Genomic DNA, 25109 nt, shown 5'->3' with positions numbered 1-25109 from the left:
TAGCAATTAGGCACCTTTAACATAGAGAACTCAAGTTTTGCACCTATTGCAATTTAGTCCTTCTAGTCAAATTGGACACTCGATCGATAAAATTTCTTAATGAGTTTTGATCTTGGAAAAGTTTGTGGGATTTGATCTTGGCACATCTAGATATGAAGAAAAGATTCAACGTCTTCACCTTGAGTATTTACGAGTTGGTCATCTTCACCAAAACACTAGGGCACATAGATGAGGCAGCTTCAGATCTATTTGACTGGCTTGACAAAAAAATCATGCCCGTCCCAAGAATTTTGGCAAAAACTTTCAAATCTTGAAGTGCATGTCGAAGACAGGGTGAAGGAAGATTTATCGGATGTGCACAAATCTTGTTAGCTTGGTTCCGTAGTCACTATTGGAAGGTAGAAAATGTCTCTTATTGAGTATTCTCTGAGAACTACACTCTATTGAAAGAATTTGTGGCTATCCCAAGGCGAGAAAACATTTTTGAAGAAAAATGGATGGCAATTCTCTAATGTCTCCAAGACGAAAATGTTGAATGTAGGCCCATTGGATGATCCCTAATGAGATTTTGTATTGATGTGAAGACTTCAACTCGGTTCATCTACTCGAGAACTATTGGATATGCCCCTCTACTTGTACTGAGACAATATAGGTCGAGGTAGTTTATATTGGCAATGCAAGGGTTGGCTCAGTTTGGGTTTGCGTACAAGGGTGATAATTACAAGAAGAAGGTTCATGAAATATCAAACGCTTAGAACCAAACCCACAGAATGAAGAGATTTGCCACAAATCCCATGACGACCCCCAAATATGATTGGTGGTGGGGTAATGACAATGTCCTTGTGTTAAGTCAAGAAAACACTCGACCGATAGAAGAATACTTACAAGTGATCTCGTCTGAGTTGGAAATCATAAAGCAAGACTTTGAAAAGAAGAGTTCAGAGCTGGGGAGAAAGATAGAATAGTTGGAAGAGGAAAAGATTCAGCTTGGATTAGACGTCGATGTCCAGAAGTTAGAAGCTCAGAAAATGAGAAAAGGAAAAAATAAGGCTAAGGAAGACTTGGACAGTTTAAAAATAGATTATAAGAAGCTATGTTTGTTGATGAGGACTACTGGGTTGGGTAAAACATTGGAACAATGGCGGTAAGAAATTGAAGAAAAAAAATATTAGAGTTGATGATTGGGGAAAAAAATACCAAGATGCTCGAGTTTGAAAAGATGCTCTAGAAAGGGATTTGTTAGAAAGCCAAAATGAAAAGGTTGGATTAATAGCCCGGGTAGTAGAATTAGAAAGGTCACTTTATCAATATCATAGTTGCAACTTCGTAATTGAGTTGAAAGCAAGCCTAAATAAAACTGAAGAGTTGAAGGGAGAGCTCGAGACTGTATTACAAAATTGTGAACTTCAAGTTGAGCTTCTTAAAACGAACAATGAACACTAGAAACAACAACTCCAACGCTCTCAAGGTCATATTATGTATAGGGATCACATCACGGGCGAAACTGTGACCCAAGTATGGGAAGTAGCCGATCATTTGCAAACCCTTGCGGTTTAAGTCGACATGTCGAGCTTAAAATACTAATCAGAATCAGATCGGGGCCAAGAACTAGCTTGACTTCTTAGGAAAGTCAAGGATTTGAGTATTAGGGCAAGGCCGTATATGTAAAATATATTCATTTTATGTAAAGAGATTAATTTTCTAGTAAAGTTGTTCTAATAGAATTGAATCAGAATCAATGCCTCTTTTTGCATTCATTTCATTTATCAGCATTACATTTCATCATATGCATTAAATTCCATAAAAAGACCTAATTAATCAAAATTATGACAGTTACCCTGGAAACCAAAAAGAATCTTCCAACTGAATATCGTTACGGTACCTACTGTAAAACCAAAGCAATAGATCAAAGATTAGAGAGATTAGAACAAATTCAAAAAGACATGCAAGATCAGTTGCAAGCATAACAGCAGGAACAATTAGCTAAAGTACAACAAGACATGAGGGATCAAATACAAGAATCCCAACGAAGTATGATAAGCTTGTTGACACAATTATTGGCTGGAGGGATCGGAAAAGGAAAAAATATTGTGATTAATTTGGAGAATGATAACGAAGATCCTACATACCCCCAAGCTTTACCCCATTGAACGTCCAAGCCCAACCAGATATATATCCACGAAGGGTACCCGTTACCATAAGACCTCAACAATACCAAACTGGCACCTTAGCACTGGTGAACTACCCAACAGGTTCAGGTTCCAATCTCGGGGATAATCTGACTAACCCAGTTGTTCCCGATTTGGATGACATAACGGAAATGGATAGGGCAAGAGTAGAGTTTCCAAAACAACTAGAAGATAGGTGCAAATGGTTGGAAGAGAAATTCAGAGCTATGGAGAGTATTGACTACCTTTACGAGGTTGATGCTAAGAAGTTGAGCTTAGTCCCAGATCTAATGCTCCCATAAAAAATTCAAAACTCCAGAATTCAAAAAATATAATGGGACTAGTTGTCCTGAAGCCCATATCACAATGTTCTACCAAAGAATAATGGGATACATTAATAACGACCAATTATTAATCCACTGCTTCTAGGATAGCTTGGCCGGATCGGCTGCCAAGTGGTATAACCAGCTAAGTCATGCCAAAATTAACTCATGGAAAGACTTGGCACAGTCTTTGATGAAATAATACAACCATGTGACTGACATGACACCTGAAAGAATTACGCTGCAAAACATGGAAAAGAAACAAAGTAAAAGCTTCAGGTAATACGCTTAGAGATGAAGGGAAGTGGCAACGCAAGTTCAACCACCTCTTCTGGAGAAGAAGACAATAATGCTTTTCATAAATACTCTGAAAGCTCCGTTCATTAACCATATGTTGGGAAGTGCTACCAAGAGCTTCTTAGAAACAGTAATGTCAGGAGAGGATTGAAAATGCAGTAAGAAGTGGGAAAACAGACACGGGGGAAAATGACAAAAGATCTTTGCCTAGAAAGAAAGAAAATGAAGTGAACATCGCGAGTGTGTATAACAAAAGTTATTCAAAACCGGTCACTGTAAGCCCACCAAGAACCGTAACAACCAATTATCAAGGCAAGAATCTAACTCAAGGCCAAACGTAGAAAAACTCCAATTCACACCTATCCCGATGACATATAGGGATTTATATCAAAATTTGTTTGATGCACATGTGGTATCCCCATTTTACTAAAACCCATGCAACCTTTGTTGCCGAAATGGTATGATGTGAATGCTCAATGCGAGTACCACACAGGAATAACAGGACACTCAACTGAGAACTGCACTACATTTAAAAAGTTGATTGAAAGGTTTATCAAGATGGGGATCGTAAGGTTCAATGATCCATTGGGACCTAATGTGGCAGGAAATCTGTTACCCAGTCATTCTGACCAAGGGGTAAATGCGATAATTGAGAGTAGAGGAAAGAGGACCAAAAATTGATGTGGAAGAAGTAAAAACCCCACTAAAATGGGTTTGGCAAAAGATAATAATAAACGTAGGATTAATTGTTCAAGATTTGGAGGAGGTACCTAAAGGGACAAGAAGCTACTGTGAGTTCCACACTAAAGAAGGTCATAAGATCCAGGAGTGCACTGAATTCAGAGCCTTGGTGCAAAGTCTGATGGATAACAAGGAGTTGGAATTCTTTGAAGATGTTAAAGGCTAGGAAGAGAGAGACATCTATGCCTTAGAGGAAGGATCAATAGAGAAGGTCTACAAGGTCAATCACCCAATGGTGGTTATTTCACGGTCGAGAAATAATGAAGCAGGAAAACAAGCAAGGCCGAGGGTCATAATTCAAAAACCCATGGCTTTTCCCTATAAGGATATCAAAAGGGTTCCATGGAATTATGATTGCAACGTGATGATCCTGGTAGAGGAGAACTCGGTTGGCACTTTAGAAAAAGGCCAGGATATCGGTTTCTACACTCGCAGTGGGAGGCGTTATGACCCTGCAAGTGCGAGAACCGAGCCCGTTAAAGGAAAAACCCTAGCAATTGAACATAAGAAAGAAAAGACAATTAAGCTAGAATCATCAATTAATGAGCCAGTAACTGAGAATGAGGCTAAAGAATTCCTAAAATTCTTAAAGCATAGTGAGTATAGTGTTGTAGAATAGCTACACAAACAACCAGCTCGCATATCAGTTCTAGCTTTGCTCTTAAGCTCAGATACACATCATAGTGTGCTGATGAAGGTGTTAAATGAAACTTATGTGGCTAACAATATCTCTGTGAACAAACTAGACCGTCTGGTTAACAATTTGAGTGCCGACAAATTCATCTTTTTCAATGACGATGAAATACCTTCGGGGGGCATGGGATCCACAAAGGCCCTATATATCACTACCTGTTGCAAAGGATATATATTGCCAGGGGTGTTAATCGACAATGGGATTTGCACTAAATGTCTTACCTCTATCCACACTGAATAGATTGCCAGTAGATAGCTCTCATATAAAGACATGCCAAAATATAGTGAGAGCATTTGATGGTACAGAAAAGAGGGTGACGGGAATGATTGAAATACCTCTCCTAATTGGTCTGAACACATATGAGGTAAATTTTTTGGTAATGGATATCAAGCCTTCTTATAATTTCTTGTTCAGTAGACCTTGGGTTCACTCGGCTGGGGCAGTTCTGTCATTACTACACCAGAAATTGAAGTTGGTGACGGAGGGTTGACTGGTGACGAAAAACACTGAGGAGGATATCATTGCATCCATAACTAGTGACGTACCATACATAGGAGTAGATGAAGAGGCAATAGAATATTCCTTTCGATCAATGGAATTTGTTAATGCAACTTTCATTGTTGAAGGAAACAAAATCCCAGTGCCCAAAATATCCAAAACTACGAGGATGGGCTTGCAGTTAACGGTTGGGAAATGAGCTTTAACTGGAAGAGGACTCGGAAAATACCTTTAAGGGAGAGTTGAGGCACCAATGCTAATGGAAAAAAACTACTTTGGCTTAATATATAAGCCAGATGCGGGGAAAAAGAAGGAGTTGGAAAAGAAGCAAGAAAGGAGAAAAGTGTGACTAAGCGGGGGGAGAATTCAAGTAGGAAAAAATGACCTTTCCCCATATATCCAAAACATTCATGTCAGGAGAAACCATTTATCCTGAACGGAATTTGTCAAGAAAAGAAACTGTGGAAAAAATGTTGGGAAATCTGAGCATCAATACTATATCTAAGGAAGGAATTAGGGAAAACTTATCAGGCATTTGTCCTTATATCCCCGGAAGTTTTCTAAACAATTAGATTGCGGAAGAGGGCTCTGTAATTTTTAGAACTAATTCAAAGTAATGTTCAAAACATACTTATTGCTTTAAGCCTGGGAGCAATAAGAATCCTTTTGTGAAATAGGCATATGTCCAATATCTTTATTTCAATAAAATGCATCTTTGTGTCTCATTTTGGCAAATATTCTTTTATTTTTTCCATTTCATTCATAGTCATACCACACAAATAATTATTCTTAGATTCATTTGTTCTTTAGGTCTACCCGACGTCCTGTTAAAAATAAAAGAAGAAATTAAGAAACAATTCAACATTGGTTTCTAACAAGTGGTTAAATACTCAAAGTGGGTAGCTAATATAGTCCCCGTCCCTAAGAAAGATGGGAAAGTACGAATGTTTGTGGACTACAATGATTTAAACAAAGCCAGTCCAAAGGACAATTTCCCATTGCCTCACATCGACACCTTAGTGGACAACACGACAGACTATTCGCTGTTCTCCTTCATGGATGGCTTTTCCGATTACAACCAGATAAAGATGCATCCTGAAGACATGGAAAAGACCACATTCATAACCATGTGGAGGACATTTTTCTATAAAGTGATGCCATTCAGACTGAAAAATGTGGGAGCGACGTATCAAAGAGCCAAGGTAACCTTGTTTCATAATATGATGCACAAGAAAATCGAGGTTTATGTCGATGATATGATCGTAAAATCTCGAACAGAAGAAGAGCGTATACAAGTCTTGAGGAAATTGAGGTTTATGTTAATGATATGATCACAAAATCCTAAATAGAAGAAGAGCATATACAAGTCTTAAGGAAATTATTTTTGAGGTTGAGAAAATTCCTGTTGAAGCTCAATCCAGTAAAATGTACCTTCGGGGCTAGGTCGGGAAAATTGTTAGGATTTATAGTTAGCGAAAAGGGAATCAAAATCGACCCAGATAAAGTCAAAGCTATACAGGAGTTGCCTACACTGTGCACTCAAAAAGAAGTTTGAGGTTTCCTAGGAAGATTAAATTACATCGCCTGATTCATTTCACAACTAATTGAGAAATGCAATCCCATATTTTGTCTCCTTAAGAAGCATAACCTAGGCACATGGGATGAAGAATGCTAGAAGACTTTTAACAAGGTCAAACATTACTTGTCGACTGTCCTAATACTGATGTCACCTAATCCAGATAAGTCATTGATATTGTACTTGGCAGTATTTGGGAGTTCTATGGGATGTGCACTGGGCCAACATGATGAGTCAAGAAGGAAAGAAAGAGCGATATGCTACATCAGTAAGAAATTCACTAAATATGAGACAAGATATTTGCCAATTGATAAGTTGTGTTGTGCTTTAATCTGGACAACCTGAAGACTAAGACAGTACATGTTGTACCACACAACTTGGCTCATCTAAAAAATGGACCCTCTAATGTACATGGAGTCGACTGCTTTGAATGGAAGGATGGCCCGATGGCAAATTCTGCTTTCCAAATTTGATATAGTCTATGTGAACCAGAAGGTAGTAAAAGGGAGTGCAATAGCAGATTTTCTAGCAGTAGAGCTCTAGAAGATTACGAGCTTTTGAACTTTGATTTCCCTAATAAAGTTCTGATGTATGTTGTAACCACTGGAGAAGATGCTCAAAAAGGACATCCTTGGAAACTAACTTTTGATGGAGCTTCAAACATTATGGGTTACAAAATCAGGGTAGTCCTGGTATTCCCAAATGGAGATCATTAATTATTTACTAGTAAATTGGATTTTGATTGCACGAACAATATGGCAGAATATGAAGCATGCATCATGGGTATCCGTGAAGCCATAGAATGCAAGATCAATGTACTAGAGGTATATGGGGATTCTGCACTAGAACTTTATCAACTTAAAGGTGAATGGAAGACGAAAGACCCCAAGTTGACCAATTATCAAAGGCTAGTCCTTGAATTAATTAAGGAGTTCGATGATATCACCTTCTGCTACCTCCCGCGAGATGAAAATCAGATGGCTAACACCCTTGTTACTTTAGCTTCCATGGTCAAAGTGAACAGACAAGAGGATGTAAAACCTATCCAAATGAGTATCCATGAGGCTTGGCTAATTATTAGTATAACACCCTTTACCTATATCCCACGCCAGGGCAGAGTACTAGGCGTTACTACACTTAAACACATACATACAAACATTTTTGGGTCATAAAATTTTGCTCAAATTTAAAACTTTCAAAATTCCTCTTAATGTCCCTAATATGGACCTACAAGGCCCAAAACACGCTTTGGAAATAGTTCGGGAATAAACCAAACACTTTTGAAAACTTTGAAAAAATTTCAATGCAACTAGGGGTACACTCCTATGTGGAAGGGCGATACGCTTGTGTGTCCTCTTAACATGGCCATGTTGAAGGCCTGTGTGGCTCACACAGCCTGAACATATCAAGACACGCCCGTGTCCCTAGCCCGTGTGAATTTATTTCTCAATTCAAACCTACAGGGGTTTTCACACGGCTTGGTACAACCTCTGTCCATGCCCCGTGTCCCTCACACGGCCATGACACACTCGTATCTCAGCCCTTGTGCAAAAACCTTGACATTATGTTTCTGATGTCATCAACCCATTAGGGGCAGACGACCATGTTACACACCTGTGTACTAGGCCGTGTTGTAACACCCCGTACCCGAGACCGTTGCCGGAGTCGGACACGAGGGGTTCACGGACTAAATTCGCTTACTATCGCAGTCCATTTTAAAATTTTCCAGGCAGTTGGCTAACTGCAACACTGTCACCTTAAAATCATATCTTGAGTTTCACAACTCGAAAATCAGTTTCGTAATTTTTCCCTAAAACTAGACTCATATTCCCATCTACATATTTTTTTCTAGAATTTTTGGTCAGGCCAATTACTACAGTTTATTAGTCAAAGTCTCCCATGTTACAGGGATAGACTACACTGACCTTTGCGCATTACGACTTGGATATCTCCCTGCACAGGGCTTCAATACTGATGCCGTTTGTTTCTATAGAAACTAAACTCAGAGAGGAATCCAGAAATATATGGCATAACTGCTAATTATCTCTGGTTAATTTATAATGAATTTCCAAAGTCGGAACAGGGAATCCAGAAACTGTTCTGGCCCTGTCTCACGAGAACCTGAATATCTCTTAATATACTGTCCATATGATAATTTCGTTACTTTCCTATGAAAATAGATTCATCAAGTTTCATTTACATAATTTATTCACTATTTAATTCCAATCCTACTATTTTTAGTGATTTTCCAAATCTACATCACTGCTGCTGCCAGCATCTGCCTTTAAGGTAGACTTTACCTATTTCATAGTTTCCATGATTCAACTAGCCCTTTTTGCATAAATAGCACAAATCATGATAGCGATTAACCATTCCATAAAGAATGATTATAACATTATGCTCGAACATATATAAGCCATTTTCGCATGGCTATATACATTAACCAAAATATTCTTCCGCCACTAGTCTATTTTATACATGCCATAAGACAATCCGAAACATAGCAGTACCAAACAGTGGATAGTGATAGTGTGACTAGTTGCTGACGATCCCCAAGCCTGTAGCTTCGCAATGAGATCTATAAAACAGAGGAAACAGAGTAAACGGAGTAAGCATTACAATGCTTAGTAAGTTTTAAGCAGTGTCAACAGATAACAATCAAATTATAACATAGTTGTTCGTATTTTTATTTCACTCTTCCTTCGGGCATACCATCCCTTTACCGAATCTGCACATCTCATCATATACAATAGGCAGATAAACTTTCACATAAAAGTGAGCTCATGTGACATAGATATATCGTATGATTTCACATCACCTCTCACACTGATCCGATGTCACATAATCATAGGAATAGTCTCATAGATTGCTCTCGTATGCATCACATAACTACCTTATGATTTAGTGCAAATCAAGCTCACATATAAACTTGGAGTACATACCTGTTTAACCTTTCGCATTGAATATATTTATAAGCAATTCTTATTACGAAGTCTTACCCGGACATAATCTCCACACTAAGTTATCGGGTCTTACCCGGACAAAATCCCCACACGTAGTCATCGGGTCTTTAGAGCTCGATATAGTACAAGCACGAAGCTTAAGGACATTAATCAGTGATAATATTCTCGCATAAAGCCTGCGGGGTTTTAACCCGGATATAGTACTGACACAAATGCCCTTCGGGACTTATCACATTTATGCACTTTCACATCCATCACATTGGCCACTCGGCCCTGTCACATATATACACTTTCACATTCATCACATCGGCCATTAAGCCTTATCACGCATATACACTTTCACATTCATCACATCGGCCATTAAGCCTTATCACATATATATACACTTTCACATTCATCACATCGGCTATTAGGCCTTATCGCACATATACACTTTCACATTCATCACATCGGCCATTAAGCCTTATCACATATATATACACTTTCACATTCATCACATCGGCCATTAGGCCTTATCACATATATACACTTTCACATTCATCACATCGGCCATTAGGCCCTATTCACATATATACACTTTCACATTCATCACATCGGCAATTAAGCCTTATCACATATATACACTTTCACATTCATCACATCGGCCATTAGGCCTTATCACAATTTAGAATTCACATATGGGTTTAATCAATAGCTTATAAGCAACTAAAACAAGTTTATCAAGGTTTACAACACAATCTCAAATTCAGCACAAGCTGTTTTTCCTGAGCAATAGTCACTAAATTATTTATAACTGGAGCTACAAAACTCCAAATCACTTTCCGTAAATTTTTCCTGAATATAGACTCGTATGTCTTCCATCCATAAAATTTCCAGAATTTTAGGTTTGGCCAATCAATACCAGATTTTTTCTTAAAGTTTTCCCCTGTTTCACTGCTTGACTAATCTGACCACTCTTCACTACGAATCAAATTTCTCATTATCAGAAATTCCTTTGCTTACACGGTTTCTTTTATAAGAAACTAGACTCATTAAGCTTTAATTTAATGTCTCATTCAGCCTCTAATTCAAATCCATGAATTTATGGTGATTTTCTAAATTCATGTTACTGCTGCTGTCCTGAGCAGGTTTATCACAATTTTACTCTTCTGACATATCCTTTCAGCACTTCATAATATCATATCCATTTGGCAACATATCATATCAATAACTTACCTATACTTCATAATAACCATTAGGCTATATGCATAAAGATTTACAATAGAGTTATGATTCTTTTAATATGTGCTTAACATATCATACTCAATCACATTATAGGCTTTAATACTTAAAACTTACCTCGATCGCTAATGTACGTCAATTCCGACTATTCGACCAATTTCCCTTTTTCCACGATCCGACTTTGTTTCCTTGAGTTCTTGAGCTTGAATTGTTGCTTCCAAATGGCCGAAACTTCAAAGCCACAAATTTTATTTTCTTTCTCCTTTGTTCGGCCTCCAAGATGAACTACATGCATGTTCTCTTTTTTTTTTTCTTTCTAATCTCAAGTTACGGCAATGGTAGAGTGAGGATGAACCACCTTTGTTTTTATCACCCATTTCTTCTTTTAATTATTCTTTCTTCCATAATATAAAGCCACTAACTATTATCATGCTAAAATGAAATGCATATAATATCTATCAACTATCATTATGGCCGGCCACTAATTAAAAGTGGTCCATTTGACATGCAAGTCCCTCATGTCAATAACTCATGCATTATTTGGCCACTTTAAATTTCACCTATCACATTATCAAGTCTTATCACATGGGTCCTTTCTTATAAATTAACACCGCCTTGATAAAAATCAAGGCACGAAATATTCACACATACAAATTCCACATACAATAAGCACAGAATATAACATCTAATTATTTTTGTGACTCGGTTTCGTGGTCCCGAAACCACTTTCCGACTAGGGTCACTTTAGGGGTGTCACAACTCTCCCCCCTTTAGGGATTTTCGTCCTCGAAAATTGGATAACGTCCTCTTATTGAATTATATTCATATAAACATTAGCTCATCGATAGCTATTGTAATTCATTATTGATTTCGCATCGATCTATAAAATCATTTTCTTATCTTAAAACAAATACATAAACATTTCTACAAGTATGCACAAATATCTCATTTTCTTGATTTCATAAGCAATAATCACTTAATTTAATTCATAAATGCATTTCAAACACACATTAAGCACATATTAACATGTATAATTCACATCATCAACCCACATATTTGTAACCCACATTTTCATTCATGTATAAGCTGTAACCCAACCGAAAGTACACATATACTCAATATTCGACTTAACTCATTTCCAAAAGAAAAGTCAACTTCCACGTACCTGAACATTTAGTTCATTTAGCACATTCAATCATAGTTAACGTTACCCGTATACAGTCGAATAGGCATAAAGCCTAATGTAATACACTAGCTTGAGATTTATTCTAGCGCATAACTCGTATATCCAAAATTATCAACATTCATCAAAAATTCTTTCAAACTTTCGAATGTCGAAACTTAATCAAAATAATTTCTTGAACAAGATTAACAAAATAGTGTCCATTCAGCAATAGCACATATAACTCTTACAATGCCATATCCTAGATATGGTCTTACATATTCTCACATATCGAGTCAATGCCATGTCCCAGACATGGTCTTACACACTATCTCAAATCAATGCCTTCGTCCCAAACGAGGTCTTACATGAATTCCACTTCACACACTTAGTGCTCACTGACCGATCTCGCACTCATAGTGCTCGGTTAAAGGAAATTCGCACACACACAGTGCCTCTAATTATTCACATACATAATGCTCTTATGCATTCGTTAATACACATTGATATGACTTAACCAAGTCTATAAACATCATGTATGTGCACTTTTAAACATATCATCTCATTTAAATTTGAATTCGTATAGTAATGAATACTTAAACTTTGCTCAAATTACCGGCACGAAGCCTACTAGGCACGAAGGCCCGAATACATGTCACCAGTATGATTGCTCTTCGGGACCTAGCCCGGATATAACACCAGCACGAATGCTCTTCGGAACTTAGTCCGGATACCTCACTAGCACGAATGCTCTTCGGAATTTAGCCCGGATTTAGTAACTCGCACCAATGCCTTCGGGTCTTAGCCCGGATATATCAACTTGCACAATTGCCTTCGGGTCTTAGCCCGGATATATCAATTCGCACAAATGCCTTCGGGTCTTAGCCCGGATATAATCACTAGCTCAATTGCCTTCGGGACTTAGCCCGGATATCATTCAAATGCTCACGCACACATATATCAACAATCATGACACATCCATATTTCACTTTCGTTACTAAGGCTCAAACACAAAGCATTTATTAAACCTTTCCAATTTCAGCTCAATAGCCACACACAAAGAGCATGATTTCAATTGGCTTTATAACATAGTAGGGTCATTACTCGAAGACTTACCCCTTTCCACTGTCCGAAATCGACTCGGTAAGGTCGCACCCTTAATGTAAATAATTGATAGAAATATATATATAGTGGGTTCGCACACATAGTGCTTAATAATCAACCACGCACACTTAGTGCCATGTACTTTAAACTCGCACACTTAGTGCCATGCATTTCAAGCCCGCACACTTAGTGCCAATCTCACAACCGTGAATACTTATTGCCCGCACACTTAGTGCCAATCTCGCAACCGTGAACACTGATTGCCCGCACACTTAGTGCCAATCTCACAACCGTGAACACTTATTGCCCGCACACTTAGTGCTGAAAACCAACCACTCTATACGCTTCACTGCCTTTTTACATTCGACAATTTCGTCTCTACATACATATACACATATAGCAATACACATTAGTATATCATTTACATTACTTGAATACAAACACAACATGCTTATCGACCATTCAACTTCCAGTTCCATAGCCACATACAAAAATCACATTTATAGTCATAACACTCTTTCAAAACTGCATCACTTATACCCTTATAATTCAATCCAAATCGAAATTCAAATACAAGTACATGATACGTACCTGATCAACTTAATAATTTAGGCATATCTAAGTGAAGTTATATCGCAAATTCTCAAAGTCAGAAGCTTGCTACAGCTCGATCGGGATCAAGATTCATTGCAATACAGCAAACACATTTTAATAGTCAAAAATCATCACACTATCATTTTATCACTTTATGGCATGTATAAATAGACTCACGCGTGCTACGTTAGTCCTAGAATCGACTAAACCGTAGCTCTGATACCAATAAAATTGTAACACCCCGTACCCGAGACCGTTGCCGGAGTCGGACACGAGGGGTTCACGGACTAAATTCGCTTACTATCGCAGTCCATTTTAAAATTTTCCAGGCAGTTGGCTAACTGCGACACTGTCACCTTAAAAATCATATCTTGAGTTTCACAACTCGAAAATCAGTTTCGTAATTTTTCCCTGAAACTAGACTCATATGCCCATCTACATATTTTTTTCTAGAATTTTTAGTCAGGCCAATTAGTACAGTTTATTAGTCAAAGTCTCCCATGTTACAGGGATCGACTACACTGCCTTTGCGCATTACGACTTGGATATCTCCCTGCACAGGGCTTCAATACTGATGCCGTTTGTTTCTATAGAAACTAGACTCAGAGAGGAATCCAGACATATATGGCATAACTCCTAATTATCTCTGGTTAATTTATAATGAATTTCCAAAGTTGGAATAGGGAATCTAGAAACCGTTCTGGCCCTGTCTCACGAGAACCTGAATATCTCTTAACATACTGTCCATATGATCATTTCGTTACTTTCCTATGAAAATAGATTCATCAAATTTCGTTTACATAATTTATTCACTATTTAATTCCAATCCTACTATTTTTAGTGATTTTCCAAATCTACATCACTGCTGCTGCCAGCATCTGCCTTTAAGGTAGACTTTACCTATTTCATAGTTTCCATGATTCAACTAGCCCTTTTTGCATAAATAGCACAAATCATGATAGCGATTAACCATTCCATACCAAATGATTATAACATTATGCTCGAACATATATAAGCCATTTTCACATGGCTATATACATTAACCAAAATATTCTTCCGCCACTAGTCTATTTTATACATGCCATAAGACAATCCGAAACATAGCAGTAACAAACAGTGGATAGTGATAGTGTGACTAGTTGCTGACGATCCCCGAGCCTGTAGCTTCACAATGAGATCTATAAAACAGAGGAAACAGAGTAAACGGAGTAAGCATTACAATGCTTAGTAAGTTTTAAGTAGTGTCAACAGATAACAATCAAATTATAACATAGTTGTTCGTATTTTTATTTCACTCTTCCTTCGGGCATACCATCCCTTTACCGAATCTGCACATCTCATCATATACAATAGGCAGATAAACTTTCACATAAAAGTGAGCTCATGTGACATAGATATATCGTATGATTTCACATCACCTCTCACACTGATCCGATGTCACATAATCATAGGAATAGTCTCATAGATTGCTCTCGTATGCATCACATAACTACCTTATGATTTAGTGCAAATCAAGCTCACATATAAACTTGGAGTACATACCTGTTTAACCTTTCGCATTGAATATATTTATAAGCAATTCTTATTACGAAGTCTTACCCGGACATAATCTCCACACGAAGTTATCGGGTCTTACCCTGACAAAATCCCCACACGTAGTCATCGGGTCTTTAGAGCTCGATATAGTACAAGCACGAAGCTTAAGGACATTAATCAGTGATAATATTCTCGCATAAAGCCTGTGGGGTTTTAACCCGGATATAGTACTGACACAAATGCCCTTCGGGACTTATCACATTTATGCACTTTCACATCCATCACATTGGCCACTCGGCTCTGTCACATATATACACTTTCACATTCATCACATCGGCCATTAAGCCTTATCACGCATATACACTTTCACATTCATCACATCGGCCATTAAGCCTTATCACATATATATACACTTTCACATTCATCACATCGGCTATTAGGCCTTATCGCACATATACACTTTCACATTCATCACATCGGCCATTAAGCCTTATCACATATATATACACTTTCACATTCATCACATCGGCCATTAGGCCTTATCACACATATACACTTTCACATTCATCACATCGGCCATTAGGCCCTATTCACATATATACACTTTCACATTCATCACATCGGCCATTAAGCCTTATCACATATATACACTTTCACATTCATCACATCGGCCATTAGGCCTTATCACAATTTAGAATTCACATATGGGTTTAATCAATAGCTTATAAGCAACTAAAACAAGTTTATCAAGGTTTACAACACAATCTCAAATTCAGCACAAGCTGTTTTTCCTGAGCAATAGTCACTAAATTATTTATAACTGGAGCTACAAAACTCCAAATCACTTTCCGTAAATTTTTCCTGAATATAGACTCGTATGTCTTCCATCCATAAAATTTCCAGAATTTTAGGTTTGGCCAATCAATACCAGATTTTTTCTTAAAGTTTTCCCCTGTTTCACTGCTTGACTAATCTGACCACTCTTCACTACGAATCAAATTTCTTATTATCAGAAATTCCTTTGCTTACACGGTTTCTTTTATAAGAAACTAGACTCATTAAGCTTTAATTTAATGTCTCATTCAGCCTCTAATTCAAATCCATGAATTTATGGTGATTTTCTGAATTCATGTTACTGCTGCTGTCCTGAGCAGGTTTATCACAATTTTACTCTTCTGACATATCCTTTCAGCACTTCATAATATCATATCCATTTGGCAACATATCATATCAATAACTTACCTATACTTCATAATAACCATTAGGCTATATGCATAAAGATTTACAATAGAGTTATGATTCTTTTAATATGTGCTTAACATATCATACTCAATCACATTATAGGCTTTAATACTTAAAACTTACCTCGATCGCTAATGTACGTCAATTCCGACTATTCGACCAATTTCCCTTTTTCCACGATCCGACTTTGTTTCCTTGAGTTCTTGAGCTTGAATTGTTGCTTCCAAATGGCCGAAACTTCAAAGCCACAAATTTTATTTTCTTTCTCCTTTGTTCGGCCTCCAAGATGAACTACATGCATGTTCTCTTTTTTTTTTTTTTTCTTTCTAATCTCAAGTTACGGCAATGGTAGAGTGAGGATGAACCACCTTTGTTTTTATCACCCATTTCTTCTTTTAATTATTCTTTCTTCCATAATATAAAGCCACTAACTATTATCATGCTAAAATGAAATGCATATAATATCTATCAACTATCATTATGGCCGGCCACTAATTAAAAGTGGTCCATTTGACATGCAAGTCCCTCATGTCAATAACTCATGCATTATTTGGCCACTTTAAATTTCACCTATCACATTATCAAGTCTTATCACATGGGTCCTTTCTTATAAATTAACACCGCCTTGATAAAAATCAAGGCACGAAATATTCACACATACAAATTCCACATACAATAAGCACAGAATATAACATCTAATTATTTTTGTGACTCGGTTTCGTGGTCCCGAAACCACTTTCCGACTAGGGTCACTTTATGGGTGTCACACGTGTTCTCCACACATCATTTCCAAGTCATTATCTATCACATACAGCATCTCCTACTTATCAATACAACCATGAAACAACCACATCCATGAAAATTCTCAACATATGCACTTAGCCATAATAAATATTAGCCATCATTCATGGCCTTATACAAAATGAAACAACCTTCATGACAAACTAACATATTTGGCTAAAATAATATGAAACTTATCAAAAGACCAAGTTGATCGCGAGATTTTGTGATAGGTTTTAAATATTTATAATTAATCGTTCTTGAAACTAACTTTTATCATGATGTAGGCAAGTGTACCTATCGAACAGTAGCATAGTTTCAGCAAGACCGGATTGTCGAACCCAAAGGAACTAAAAGTACTAGTAATGACTGTCTTTTTATTATCTAGCCTAAGAATAATGGGGTTTTGTTTTAACTAACTAATTTTCTAAACTAAGAACTCACAGAGAATAGAATTGGAGAATTTCTTTTGGGAAAATCAATTGAATTAAGACAATACCTAAGGAAAAATCCACCTAGACTATACTTGTTATTCTGGCTCTGAATCGGACGATTTATTCATTTAACTTGTTCCGTAAAGATCCCTAAGTTATGTTATTATCCCTATTCAAGACTAATAACGTTTAATCCCTAGATTGAATAATTGAGACCTTTCTCTAATTAACATGCTAGGGTTGTATTAACTCGATCTATGGATCCCCTAATTAGGTTTCACCCTAATCCAGCAAAATCTTATCACCTATGTTTAGGTGCGCAATCAACTCTGCTTAATTATGACAAATGTACTCTTAGACAAGGTCTATTCCTCTTCTGAATAAGAGCTTATCTTGAATCAGTATCCTGGGATATCAAAACAAGAATTAAGAACACATAATTAATAACAAGTTAAATATTTATCATACAATTCAGAAAATAATAACAAGATTCGTCTTAGGTTTCATTCCCCTTAGGTATTTAGGGAATTTAGTTCATAACTAAATAACTAAATAAGAAAACATCTCAGAATAATAAAGAATACAAAACATAAAAAAACCCAAAACTTCTGAAGGGGAATTGAGGAGAGATCTTCAGTCTTGATGATGAATCTGACTTCTGAGATGAATCAATCAGCTTCTTTGGAGTAATTCCTTACTCCCTATTCTGTGTGTCCCATTTTCTCCTCTTCTAGGGTGTATTTATAGGCTTTGGAATGCCTATGAGCCCTCAAAAGTGGCCTTTTCCGAATTGGACTCAACTTGGGCTCGACAGGGACACGCTCGTATGCCACGCCCGTGTACTATTATTTCAGGTCGTGTTCGAGCCTGTTAGAATGGCACGGGCCTGTGTTCCACCCATGTGAGTCGTGCTTCGATTCTGCCAGATTGACACTGCCGTGTGGGCTACTCGTGTGAGGAAGTCCAGGCCGTGTTGATTTCGTACTTTGGCCCATTTTCTCCGTTTTTGGTCCATTTCTCGTTCCTTTCGCTCTCCTATGCTCTCCTAAGTATAAAACATGAAATTAAAGCATTAGGAGTATCGAAATCACCAATTCTAATAGGAAATCATCCATAAAAATGTTAAATATGGGGTAAAAATATGTATAAATTACGGTTTATCAAACACCCCCACACTTAAGCATTTGCTTGTCCTCAAGCAAAATCCTCAACTCATAATCAAAATAAATTCTTCTCAACTTATAATTTCTATCGATAATATCTCAAAATAATCTATAGGTAATCATACATTGAGAATTTGACTAAAAGAACATAAAAGTTTCAAACATTCCAAGTTGAGTATTTAATTATGCAAACATAGGTGTCTCCCCTCATCTAAGTAATTACCTTTGATTCAGAATATCACAGAGTTTCACATCCTCACTAAAGATTCACTCAAATCACTCGAGGTGTTTAAGGACAATAAATGTAGCACTCAATAGTCAATAGTGAAAAGTCATTACCATAGGCTTGCAGGAAAATCAAATCTCCACCACTATAATTTAAGATGATACATCAATCAAAAGGTCTTTAAAGGGTTGTAGTGAGACTTGGTTAAGGGGTATGTCACAAGTTGAAAGAAAGGGTTAGAATCGAGATTGAATTGAAAATTTGCCTAACTAGAAAAAGAGTTAATATCACTTGCGTACAACAGAGTTTCTTCTTAGAATATGGAATTACTAATGTGTATACATAGTTTTTTTTTAAGAACAGGTTAAATAACATAAACTAACTTATTACAAACAAGACATAGGTAAGCAATTTACTCAACTTAAATCTCGACAAAAATAGGGATCAAATTAATTTAGGGGATTTCAACAATAATGGGTTAAGGGTTAATATTGAGGTTAATACAAGGAATGGCTTGTTAGGCTAAAAAGGGTTTACTAAGGGCTAATCATGGAGGTAGGCTTTTCATGGCATGAGTGGGTTAATCCTAAGTGCCTTAATCATTTTGACATGTCAAATAAATGGTGTGGTCTCGACATGCATAATCAAGCAAGTTCTAGAATAACAGTTCAATACTGACGCACTCAAAGCAATAATAAAAGTGAGCATGAAAGAATTAATAGATGCTCAAAAATCTCACAAAAATTATGGCTTTTTGATGTTTAGACTTGTGAATTCCAATTCAAAGTAATACCTAGACTTGGGGAAACAACCTATAATTTTAAATTCTTAAAAATCAACTTATCATGCTCGATTCTCTAATATCTTAAAGTTTAAACAATCAATGCATAAATCCTTATGTTTTAATTCAAGATATATCAATCAATATCATAAATCAATTAAAATTTATCCTAAATATGATATGAGAGCTTTTCAAGAGAACAAGGTGATTATTCAGGGATTTTTCTGATAATGAAATGAATGCCCCCCACACTTAAGATGTACATTGCCCTCAATGTACTAAGATAGATATTTTAGAATATAAAAATAAGATAGGGAGAAGAGTGAAACTTCCTGTATGATGAATTCCTCGAACTAGAGTTTTGGAGAGTAATCAGTTCGAGAGTGGAGGAGGATACTCCGGCGGTCGTAGAGGTTCATTAGTCCATAAGTCCTGTGCCAAAAGAATATTATATCTAGTGGTAGCTATGGTCGTGGTCGATCAAGACATGGCAGTCGTGGAGAACCTTTCCCGGTGGAGTTTTTAGTTCTGATGCGATGATGAGCTTAAGAGCTCTATTTAAATGTGATAAGATTAGGAACTTTTTAGGGGATATTAGGAAGAAAAATTACTCGTAAGGAAATAACCGAAGTTGATAATTAAAAATAAAATTCTAAAATCTAATAAAAATAAAAAGTAGTTTTAATAATAATTAAAAACATAAAATAATAAATAATTTTTTTTAAACATCTTCATCGCTGGATGGTTCGCGAGGTGGGACTGGCGATGAGATGTGGAGGTTCTGACAAATCTGCTGTAGAGTAGCATCAATGTTGTCAAATCATTGAAAACATTGCTGCTCGAATCGAGTGAGGCGCTCAGAGATGTCAGCATATGAAGCCACAGCATGAACTGGACGAGAGGGTGGTGGTGGCTAAGTCTGTGGGTCCTCGTGTTGCGAAGGGACATCATCAGGAATGTCCTCGTAGGCCTTCTCCTCGGTAGATTGGAGGAGACGATATTGAGGAGGGTAGGTTCCTTGGCGCCTCTCGATCATCCTCATGCTAAGCATGCTCGAGATGCCTTGTGGAGACATCTGGCCAATGAGGGTCAAGGATGATTCTTGGGCCGTGGTGTCGAGGAGCCTGAAGTGTCGAGCCAATCGTGTCACATAGGGGCCAATGGAGATGACCCCCTTCCTATGCCGCTCCGTCTGGTGCTGAATCGCGAGGGCGACGAAATAGGCAAGGTCAATAACGTGCCCGTGCGACATACACCATAAAAAGTAGGCATCGTGAATGTTGATGATGCCAGTGCTCTCTCGCCTTCCTGTAATCGTGTGAGCCAAAATGGCGTGTAGGTACCTCAGGGAAGGTTGGAGAACTGATGCCTTGGAGCGGCTAGAATTGTAGGAGGCCGCACCAGGGGCCAAAGTGTGCCAGCACTTCGAGGGGGAGAAGTGTATGTGGCGACTGAGAGTGTCTAAATCATTCTCCTCCTTGAACTCCTCCGCATATAAGCCCAGTGCAACACCGAATTCTGGGACGCTTAGCTGGCGGATTAATCCGTCTAGGTGAAATTGGACCATGCTAGGATCATCGTAGTTCGTCATTACGGTCTGAAGATGGAACGTTGAGTATAGTTCCATCGTGAGCTCGAGGTATGTTGGCTCGATGATCTCAAAGAACAGCTCCCAAGGGTCGATGGTTAGGAGGGCCCAAATCGTATCAACCAACTGAACTTGTTCTATGGCAGCCCAGTCGATGTAACGGCCCGCAATTAAAGGTCGGGCCTGAAGTATTTGGAAAAGTTCTTCCTGGGGCTTACAAAGGAACTGTAGGAGGGGGTGACGAATTTTCGCAGTTGGACCTGCAGAAGATGACGTCCCCTTCCTCTTCTTCGAAGCAGGGACAACGACCTTCTTTCCTCGTGAAGATGACATTATAAACCTGTAATAAAAAAATAGAAATAGTATGTAAATGAATTTGAAAAAGTAAAGAGTCATGAATTTGAACTAACTATTTCAGCCAAAACTACTAATACGAAGCAAATTCAACCAAAATAACCATGAGAATGAAAATAATAATGTCATGGGTATGGGGTTTTCCTAATCTTGATTTAACACGGAATATATGATAACTAACCTAAGAATGAAAATTAAATGATATACATTAACATAGTAATAGCATGAGAATAAGCATAGTAATGTCATGGGTCTGGGGTTTTCCTAAGAACTCGATTTAACATGAAATGTATGGTAACTAACCTAGGAATACAAATTAAATGATAGAATAATGAGCAAAATGAAAAATAGTTTAAAAGAAATGAAGATTATGTTGATAATAAGCATTAGAAATAAGTAAAATAGAACTGAAAGGAGTAAACAAATGCTAAGGGAGAGAGATTGAGCGCCCAAAAATGGAGTGGGAAGCTGCGCACGGGCATGGTAGGGAGGCCGTGTAAACTTGCAGCGGTTGGGGTTAGGGTTTTTGAATAGGGAAGAAAGTGAATAGTGCATGATATTTATAGATTTTGGGCCACACGGCCAGGGCACACTCCCGTGTTCCCCAAATTTCGCCCGTGTGTTTCACGTTTTTCCTATTTGGGCGCGTTTGAAATTCGTCCCACGCCTGTGTACCCTGGTCGTGTGGGTGCACAGGGCTGTGTCGAACGATCGTGTCTAGCTTTGTTCGCTTCTCCTACGTCCGTGTATACAAGGTCCATGCCCGTGTTAATTTGACAGGTTCGACCACGGATGTTAGACACGGGCGTGTCGCACGCCCGTGCTACTTTTTCAGTTTCAACCATGGTTCTAAGGCAAGGGCGTGTCACACGCCCGTGTTGTTTTGGCAGGCTCAGCCACGGCCATGTCGTACGACCGTGGTGATTTGTCGCAGTCCGTGTTTGGGGAACATTTTTGCTCTGTTTCCACACGATCCTAAGCACGCCCGTGTACTTGATCGTGTCTCTGTGGGGAACCTATTTTCAAGAGCTCTGTTAGTAAGTTAGGTGTTGTACACTAATATTTAAAGAAGTTAATACAGTTAGTGCTCGAGTTGCCTCCCGAGGAGTGCTTATTTATAGTCTAAGCTTGACTTACCTCTCCGTTGAATGATCATGGTGTTTGAGGAGTTTATACTCCTCATTCCTGCTATCAATCTCATCGAAATAAGGTTTTAAACAGGTGTTGTTTATCTTAAAAGTGTCGAATTTGGGATGACTCACCTCGACCGTACCGAATGGAAAAATACTAAGTACCGTAAGAGGGATTTCTTCATTTGGGGTGGTAGTGACAATGTGAGGATCTGCGACATCTAGTAAGACTTTATCTCCAACCTTAAGTTGATATGGGAAGGTGTTGAGCTCGTTTTGGCGTAGTTTTGGTTTATCATGTGTTCTCGGTTTATGCGTCCGCCATTCATCTAGTTCTTCGATTTGTAGCCTTCGATCTTCATGTATAGGTCCTCTACTACTGCTTGGGAATGACTCATGTGCTTCCTTCAGACTCATTTCCTGCAACATAGGTTTCACCATATTTTTAGTTTTAGTAGAATGGTTTAAACGATCACCTTTAATTTCTGATGTGCTGCCAGAATTGCGAGCTTGAAGGGTGATTGTTTCGTCTCCCACCCGGAGTGTGAGTTCACCTACGCCAACATCAATGATAGTTTTAGCAGTTGCTAAAAAGCGTTTTCCTAGAATTAAGGGAGTGTTGCTATCCTCTTCTATGTCTAGAACAATGAAGTCTACGAGAAATATAAATTTATCAATTTTAACTAGCACATCTTCAATAATACCCCTAGGGAATCTTATAGTTTTATCTGCTAATTGAATGCTCATCCTAGTTTGTTTGGGTTTCCCGAGACCTAGTTGCTTAAACATTTTTAAGGCATGACATTGATACTAGCCCCTAGATCAGTTAATGCATTATGAACATCTAAACTACCAATTAAGCAAGGAATCATAAAACTCCCTGGATCTTTTAGTTTGTTGGGTAGTTTATTTTGGATAATAGCCGAGCAAACTGCATTCAACTCCACATGTGACTCCTCGTCCAACTTCCACTTATTTGCTAAAAGCTCCTTTAAAAATTTCATTGCGTTTGGCATCTGCGATAGAGCTTCAATAAACGGTAAGTTAATATGTAATTTTTTTAAGAGTTTAAGGAATTTACCAAATTGTTCATCTAAGCGGTCTTTCCTTGTCGCGTTGGGGTATCGCACACGAGGTTTATATTCGACAGTCACTGGTTTGTTTTTATTATAATCTACCTCACCTTTACCTTTGCTTACCACTGTTTCTTGCCTCAGTTCTGGCTCAGCCTCAATGACTCATTCTTCATTTTGAACATTAATTGCGTTGAGTTGTTCCCTTGGGTTAGGTTCAGTATTGCTTGGCAGGCTACCTTGTGGTCGTTCAGAGATTAGTTTAGAAAGCTGGCCTATCTAAGTTTCGAGCCCTTGGATTGACGCTTATTTATTTTTAAGTGTTGTTTCGGTGTTCTGAAAGCGGGTTTTTGACACCGAGATAAAATTTGTGAGTGTATCACTTCAAGGTTTGGCTTCTTTTCCTGTTGATAGGGTGGTTGTTGGTAACCCGGAGGTGGTCGCTGATTTCCTTGGCCTCCCCATGAGAAATTAGGGTGGTTCCTCCAACCTGCATTATAAGTGTTACTATATGGATTGTTTTGAGGTTGAGAGTTATTGTTACCCATATATTGGACTTGTTCCTCCTCGATGATAGGGTTGAAGGGTTGATACTCTATGCATGCCCCTCCTCCATTCGTCTCGCACCTCATAACTGGATGAACCTGTAAAGAACTAAGAAAACCATCAATTTTCTTATTCAAGAGTTCTACCTGATTAGAGAGCATGGTGACCGAATCGACGTTATAAACACCAGCTATTTTCATTGGATTTGTCCTCACGACTTGCCAGTAATAGTTATTAAGTGACATCTCTTCTATGAACTCATAAGCATCTTCAGGTGTTTTATTATTGATGGTTCCATCAGCAGCTGCGTCAACCGTTTGCCGAGTCGAAGGATTCAGGCCGTTATGGAATGTTTGAACCTAAAGCCAAAGTGGTAACCCATGGTGGGGGAACCTTCTCAAAAGGTCCTTGTATCTCTTCCATGCATCGTAGAGTGTTTCTAAATCCATCTGCACAAAAGAAGAGATATCATTACGTAATTTAGCCATTTTAGCCAGCGAAAAATATTTTAGTAAAAATTTTTCCGTCATTTGTTCTCAAGTAGTAATTGACCCTCGTGGTAACGAGTTCAATCACAGTTTAGCTTTGTTCCTCAATAAAAAGGGAAATAACCGAAGACGTATGGCATCATCAGAAACGCCATTGATTTTAAATGTATCGTATAGTTCCAAAAAGTTTGCTAAGTGAGCGTTGGGATCTTTATCCTGCAAACCATCAAACTGAACAAACTGTTGTATCATTTGAATTGTGTTAGGTTTCAGTTCAAAAGTATTTGCAGCTACAGCAGGTCTAACTATGCTCGATTCAGTTCCTGTTAAAGAAGGTTTAGCATAATCATACATAGTGCGTGGAGCAGGATTTTGATTAGCCGCAATTGCAGGAGGTAGCTGATTGCCTTGGTTTTCAGCCATATCT

General features: G+C 38.0%; 1 non-coding gene across 1 annotated transcript; it reads left to right on the top strand.

Annotated features, from left to right (window-relative positions):
• Nucleotides 1-24569: 24569 nt before the first annotated feature.
• On the top strand, nucleotides 24570-24676 carry LOC121216347 (small nucleolar RNA R71). Its single transcript, XR_005912518.1, has one exon. It is a non-coding gene; the product is annotated as a small nucleolar RNA R71 (small nucleolar RNA).
• The last annotated feature ends 433 nt before the right edge of the window (nucleotides 24677-25109 follow it).

Source organism: Gossypium hirsutum, chromosome A02, assembly GCF_007990345.1.
Source record: "Gossypium hirsutum isolate 1008001.06 chromosome A02, Gossypium_hirsutum_v2.1, whole genome shotgun sequence".
In the NCBI taxonomy this organism is placed as follows: Eukaryota; Viridiplantae; Streptophyta; class Magnoliopsida; order Malvales; family Malvaceae; genus Gossypium; species Gossypium hirsutum.
This window is presented reverse-complemented; position numbering and strand designations above follow the sequence as displayed.